Source organism: Haliotis rubra, unplaced genomic scaffold (assembly GCF_003918875.1).
Source record: "Haliotis rubra isolate DU_JTF1 unplaced genomic scaffold, ASM391887v1 Scf195, whole genome shotgun sequence".
Lineage (NCBI taxonomy): Eukaryota > Metazoa > Mollusca > Gastropoda > Lepetellida > Haliotidae > Haliotis > Haliotis rubra.
The window spans coordinates 1,214,513-1,222,182 of NW_025765947.1; the positions used below are offsets into that span (position 1 = coordinate 1,214,513).

Sequence of the window (7,670 nt, forward strand, 5' to 3'; positions counted from 1 at the left end):
GTTCGTCAAAGTATATTCCCTGAATAGTAGTCATAGGGAATGAGTGTGTATGGTTTAGCAATATTACAGCGGGGGACACCAGAAGTGGACTTAACAAATTTTTATCCATATGGGGAACCTTAGACTAAGGCTTAGTCTCTGAATATATATAATTTTGATAGTAACAAACAAGCCCATTTATATTGAAAAGGAGCCCTAGGGAGACCAGATATTCAGAACCTGAGGAAATATAGACTTGGTTCATTTAGGGCTTTAGTACAGCACTGCAGTAGGGAAATTAATGTGGTTCAGGGACTGTGAGATAGACTAGGAGAACCTAGGTAATCGTCGTGCCGAGTGAATGCATCAGCCACTGGCCTACCCCATCATCTTAGTAGCCATTGGAGTTATTTTAGTCTTACATAAAACTTATCTAATAGCCTGGCTAAAAATATGTCACTCTTACAACACACAGAAGGTGACAGAGGAACATAGTGTATATTGATGAGGTTTTTCAACAACCCAGTCTTTGAAAAGACTGTTTCCATGGTCTGTAGGACAGAGTATCTGTCAGGAGAGCAGGAGATTGGTGGTTCCATCCTGGCCTCGTCACACCAAAGACGTTTAAAGATGGTGCTACTTATTACCCTGCCTGGTTCTAGGCATTAAGCTGATAAATCAAGGACTGGTTGTCTTGGAGTCAGTAAATGTGTCAACGGGGTGGTCATGGTAACCTGTGGCAAAGTTTATCAGTGTGCAAGCACAATAAAACTGGCATTTGTCAAGACTAGAACAAGCAGGTCAGCACACACATACACAGCTATATAACTGTGATAATCTTGAAACCAATTTGAGAACCCATTTTACTTTATCTTTTTTTAAAGAAAGAAAAACAAAGATGGAATCACTTTTTGCACCTGAGCACAAAGCCCTTTATTTTGACTGTTTGGGCCTGGGCGTACACAAGAGCATAGGCAGCTGATACACCCTCACTGTGCCACGCCCACTTTCGGATATCAGGACCACTTAAAGGAAAACGGCGGTGACGGCAGCAACACACGAAACAATAGTAGAAGCATATAACGAGTATCACAAAACAGATAACACTACTAAGGCAGGCAATCTCCACCCTGGTACTACAGTAGAGTGCCTTAGTCCTGTTCCTGCCCAGAAACCTCTCCCAATCCATGCCCCTCAGATGTACTGGATGATATGTGAAGATTACATGGCACCTTTCCCCACCCTGTCTCAGTTCGAAATTGTTGAGTGATGTCTAATTCAAACTCTCCAGTCTTGGATCTACAATCAGGAGTCGAATTCTTATGAAGATAAACTGACAACTTATCTTACTAACAGCATGCATTAATTAATTTTACTGCTGATGAAAGAGTATCGATTATACAGTGGCCAAAATATACATTGTATGAAACAGGCATTATTTAAGTTGCCATGGATACAGATTCTGGACATGCAGAAACAGAACTAAAACAAGCACCTGCACCACTGACTCTCAGTTACTACATCCTTGGACATTTTTACGTCAACAGAAATCTTCACATACAGGTAAACGTTTGGCTCGGACAATCATGTGTTGACTTTGATGTGCATCAACTTCAGGTATCCTAATCCTGTTAGCAAGCAAGCACATCTTTAATAGACGATATCCGCACTAGATATATTAGGAAACGCATAGAAGATTTGAATTTACCGAAGTTGAATGAAACATCAAATTCAAAACATGAGTTGTTTGAATATTTATAACATGAAATAAGGATAAAATTAGTCCTATTCTGACCAATATGCTCCGTCATTTGCAACATATTGAAATGAAATCTGCATTGTCTTTTTGACTGAAAATAACTTAAGATAATAAGGGCTGGTGCTATCCTGATATGAATGAAATCAAAGTATCCATACGCATGAAACTTTATGTAATAGAATCATAACAAACTAATAATAACATTTTCATTGTCGTCTGCTTCATGGATCAAATTAGACATGGCAGTTCATCATGTGGCATCTTTCACTGACATGTAATTCAATCATGAAAAAAAAAAGACATTCATAAATCATAAGCCTCCTTCCTGACTCTGAAACTTGTGAAAGACCTTTCACCAAATCATTATGTTGATATATTTAAGTACTTAATTGAAAAAACAACAACCAAAAAACCCAAAACGAGACTGAAATGCAAAAACAAGCATATCAACAATTTACTTATGAATGTATTCCTGTTCCATGAAGCAAACAAAATAGAGATGCCACACGTTCCTGTAACTGCAATTAAAGTGCTCAGATGACCGATACATAGGAGGCGGGAACCTTCTACATTTGAGGATAAGTATTACCACAGCATCTCAACTGTATCACTGTCAGTCCGTCTAGACCAATGACAGTACAGGTGCCATGGAAACCAAAACTTACCACCCAATCCTCCCTCACTGGCTCATATGACAACCATTGGATACTCGGGACCTTTGTTTTCAACCTTTCAGTGAAAGCACCAAATCTCACTTCTTTGTCATTAATAAAAGTTGGTATGGGTAACATGTGACCCTTTGTGAGTGATTGAGTTTAGTTTTAAACTGCTTTTTGCAATATTCCAGCAATATCAGGGCGGGGACACCAGAAATGGGCTTCACACATTGTACTCATGTGGGGAATCGAACCCGTGTCTTCGGCGTGACAAGCAAACACCTAAACCACTAGGCTACCCCATCGCCCCAAAAGCCTCAGGTGTAGATAGAATTAGGTTCCTTCCTTCGACTGGACTATCTCTGCACTCAAAATAAACAGTTAGTCCAAACTACAGACCACTGTGTAAACAAGACACTGCTTCAAAAGAAGTAGAGTCAACTAAAATATATTTTTAACAGTGAGGATACGTTTTAACAAACTGAGAATAAAACAAACAATATATAACATGTAGACTGGTAATTGGATGAAAGAAAAATAGATGTCGTTCTGACGATATGTTTCAGCAAATTGTTTTAAAAAATACTTCGTAAAGATGCACTGCTTACATCACTAGCATTAACCATTCATCTTGGAATCCAGGACAGCATATATGCTTTTATTCTGTAAATGTTCACATGAAAATATATTCCAGCTGAAGTCTGTCCATACTGCCAAAAAATATAATTTGTAAAATCAAATACTGGAAGCATTAAATGGCAAATTTAATAAATTAGCAAAACAGTTCCTCCCCACAGAGAAGTCAATGAATCCTATAGGAAGTTTGTTCCGTGTTCATGTTATAGCAGGACTTAATGTGTGTTTAAACCAAGTCAAAAATAAAGCCTCAAATAATAACAGGAGCACATAAGCCTTGAATGTTCTTTTTTAGATTACACAGATTTTATAGACCAATATACATTAAGGTTTACACTTGTTTTAGATGTTAGTGTCATTTTCAGTAGTAAGTGAGTATGGTTTAACACCGCTTTTAGCAATATCACGGCGGATGACACCAGAAATGGGCTTCAGACATTGTACCCACGTGGGGAATCAAACCCAGGTGTTCAGCGTGACGAGCGGACGCTTTAACTGTTAGGCTACCCCAACGCCCTCTATGAATAAATGTAATCAAGGTCCCCATCCACAAAGCATTCGAAGCACTACATCAATTTTAATCCTATGATAAACTATTGAGTTACGATAGCTCGTAACACTATGAATACTTTGTTGATTGGGACCCAGGTCTGGATCATTTCACAATCCATTTTGGTTGAATCGGGCTAGTTTGTCCATCATTTCAGGCTTGTGTTTATCTTAAACAGCTACATTTTTGGAGAAAACAAGCACCTCCAGAATATCACTAAGTAGCTATACCAGTGATAAATGTCATGAGCAATGATAAATGATGACGGTACATCATCATCAAAGCCACTGACTGTAATCATCTCATCCACTGGAAAGTGTCTTCACGACTGTAATCATGACTGATGAGTTGAGTTTTATGCGCTTTTAGCAATATTCCAGCAATATCCGGTGGGGGACACCAGAAATGGGCTTAACACATTGTGCCCATGTGGGGATCATAATGGTCTTTAAAACCTCGCTCTATAGGATGTCAGACTGCTTGGGATCATAATGGTCTTTAAAACCTCCCTCTATGATGTCAGACAAGGTTACTGATCACCGTGGAAACCAGAGGGAAGCCTCTCATATCATACTGCATCAGTTATCATGATCAAATGATACATTATTAGACGACGTGATTGGTTGACACATAACCATAGATAGATGTCACTAGATACTCAAAATTAGACAGTGTCAGACCTGGCCAATAGAATTTTGGTCCAAACCCATTCGACAAGTGTTGACATAAAGTTAGTGCTGCAATTCCAATCACATCTAGAATTAAATTTTGACATTAATGATAATTCTGTTTCATGTAAACCTGTCTTCCCAAAGTGAAGTGAAACATGCTGTTATATATAATTCTCGTCCGATATAAACATTCAAGGCTTAAAAGTTCCTGCGGCAAACCCTGAATGCTTTCCATTTTAATGTCAATGACATCTCTTAGCAAAAGTCATTTACAGAATACATGGTCATATTAATAATGCATGTGTCATATTGCTAACAAAAAGTAAATAGAAAGGTCAAGGGCAGTTTTATTATGCCCTAAAGAACTCCTTTAAATACAGAAGTGCTTACACAACATCAACAAACCATTTCCACTACATCTCACTCATTTCTTGGCAGTTACAGTCAAATACCCATGAAAAATGCCACTGGATTTTGCTACCATAAAAATCAGGTCTCACAAAATTAATTTGAGGGTTATTTCGAGTTCAAAAAATATCCTTATAAAATATCTGAAACAAACCAAATATACTCTGTAATATCAAGGTACACAACATGACATAGTTTCTTACCATTTACAGAATAACAATGAACATGAAAAACGGACAATATAAATTATGGATACAAATTCTAAACAGACACTAATACGACCAGAATGAAGACTGTTGCAGGCTGTTTGGCAGTTGGTAAGTTAACTTTGTAAATAAATTGCAGAGATACATTGCAACCCTAACAATATTTAACCATTCTGAAATGGTAACATTGGTGAAGAAATGGTTCCTTGTTCAGACTTCCATTGTACTTACACAGTGAGTTCCCAGAACACAATTTGCCTCATTAACAATTTTCATTTTTTTTAACCTAAGCTCAGCTCTGATATAAATGAAATTTCACATGAAAATAAACAAAACAAGAAGTTTCAAATGATGCTGATTACAGTAAGCTATGTTTAAAACAAACAAAACTCCAAATACCACTCATTTCAGGTCATATTAACTGTAGTTTATTATACGCATTTCAACTAAAAGATAAAGAAAATGGTCAGGAAAAAACCCAGTTAGTCATAGTGAGTGAGTGAGTTTGGTTTTACGCCACTTTTAGCAATATTCCAGCAATATCATGGCAGGGGACACCAAGAATGGGCTTCACACATTTTGCCAATGTGGAGAATTGAACCCGGGTCTTCGCTGTGATGAGCAAACGCTTTAACCACTAGACTATCCCACCACCCCCAGGTTGGTTACATCTATTAGTTCGTTATAATCATGGTCGTAATAAACATAGCTTACTGTATTCAAAAGTCTTTAACATGCAAATCTGCACTCACAGTTCATCCTACAAGTTGTCAAAAAATGACAAAAAGAAATCAGAGCTGAAATAATACTTTTTCTCTACAATTTACTTTTACAGAAATAATGCATGCTTCTTTGGCCACCAGTGAGACTATGGAAGCCGAGTTTGCCCTGTACACTGACCAGCTGCAGGTTCTATTCAATGTCACAGGTCAATATGCAATAAATAACCTTACTTAAATCTGGAAGCAAATCCACATGGTGTAGATATTAAAAAACATTCTGGACCTTGAATTTTCATTTTGACATTCCATCACTGACTCTTGTAACTTGCATGCTCCGATCAGACCCAAACCAACTAACAACATTCTACCGATAGCTTAATTACACCACATAAGATCAAGGACCACCTAATTCTTTCATTTTCCTAGTTACTCTGCAATGGCTGAATTCTTTCATTTACAATAGTTTGAATTGGCAAGACAAACGAACCATAGAAATATGAAAGAATCAAGTGCTTCTTGTTAGAGTAGTATATATCATAAAAATTGACAAGATTTAGTTGTAATATCAGTGGTATATTTTAAAATATATTACAGGTTCATACACACTGCAAAGAAACAGGCTTGATATACCCAAAATGCACATTAATATTGACCAAATTGTTGATATGAATCTTGCTTCATGAGTAAATGCAGTTTGAAAAGATCAGCATTAAAACACAGTTACCCTAATACTCGGTGGATTCCTATCAATACACTATATTGGCTTTGAAACAGCCAAGGAAGTACTTACATCAACAAATGTGATTGTTAGATTTCTGCTGGATGAAAGAAGTAAATATACTACCCAAAAGGAGTTCAGGAAAACCTAATTTCTTCATGGCTATAGTTGTGTCATGACATGACATTTATTCATGATTTATTCTACGAGAATTCATGTTTTCCATGACTTTAGTTCATGTGTCATGACATGACAACTTTTGACCAAAAATCAGGTGTTTTCTAATTTCTTTTAAGTAGTACCTGAACAAAGGTGTCCATGTCAGAAATAATCTAGTGGCTAGTAAATCATCGCAGAATTTTCACAGTGATGCACCAATCCAATGCCCCCAAGAAGGAATGAAGGAAACTCTTATCAGGGCTCCAGATAAAGGCCGTATCGGCGTATGTACGGATAAAAAATATACATTATATGGTAGGAATTAATTTAGAAAACGTTGCAGATACGCACCACAGCAATGGTGTACGGTCTGAGAATGATTTACAGACATATTTATCTGAAAAGGTATTGTTTTATTGTTTACTGACCTGTTTACACAAGAGTAGCAATGTTGTGGTGCATATATGAAACGAAACACAAGATTCCATTCAGTACTCTGAATGTACTTTTAGTTTTTCCAGTACTCCTATATTGAAAATATAAAGAGTACTACTCACTCCTGATGTTGAAAAAAGTATCTGGAGCCCTGTGTTATCTTCAACCAGAAGCCAAATGCAGAAGGTTGTTCTTAGCAAAGTTACAAAGACTATTGCTCTAGTGTGAAGACAAGTCTCCCAAACTGGGATGTTCTTTCCTTTAGCTGTCACTAAAACTTAAATTTGCAACCAAAAAACCCAACTGTAAAGTTCGGTTTGATGTCAATATTTCATCACATCATGGTTCGAGCTTATTTTGGAAGGAGATCCTGCTGCGATGTGGATTACGGATGTCGTCACTGGTAAAAACTGACCAAGCAAGGATGCACCTCTGCAGTGCTAGCAGCCCCATTGCCTGCTTCTTACAATGAACTGAAAATTATAGGACTCATGTAACAAATATTTTCTATATTCCCATTTTACTTTCCTCTCCATCTGATCTAGTCTGACATGCATCATGCAAATGCCCGAGAACCAAGAACATATTATAGATGAAGTCAGAGCAACTTCTGAGACTAATGGGTCCAGTAAGACTCAGTGGAGGTCTACGGCACTAACACTAATTATTCAAATTTTAAAAAAGAAAATACATTTTGAAAATAACTGTTGATGTTCAGGATATTTGTTTTACTGTCCTTCAAAGTAATTTTTCCATGTTCAAACTTTTCCT

The 7,670-nt window shown here is 37.1% G+C and overlaps 1 long non-coding RNA gene across 1 annotated transcript; it reads right to left on the reverse strand.

Moving 5' to 3' along the window:
• Window positions 1-883: 883 nt before the first annotated feature.
• Window positions 884-6,829, reverse strand: LOC124274855. The gene is made up of 2 exons (XR_006898057.1): window positions 4,036-6,829; window positions 884-3,908 (listed from the first exon to the last, which is right to left on the reverse strand). It is a non-coding gene; the product is annotated as an uncharacterized LOC124274855 (long non-coding RNA).
• Window positions 6,830-7,670: the final 841 nt, after the last annotated feature.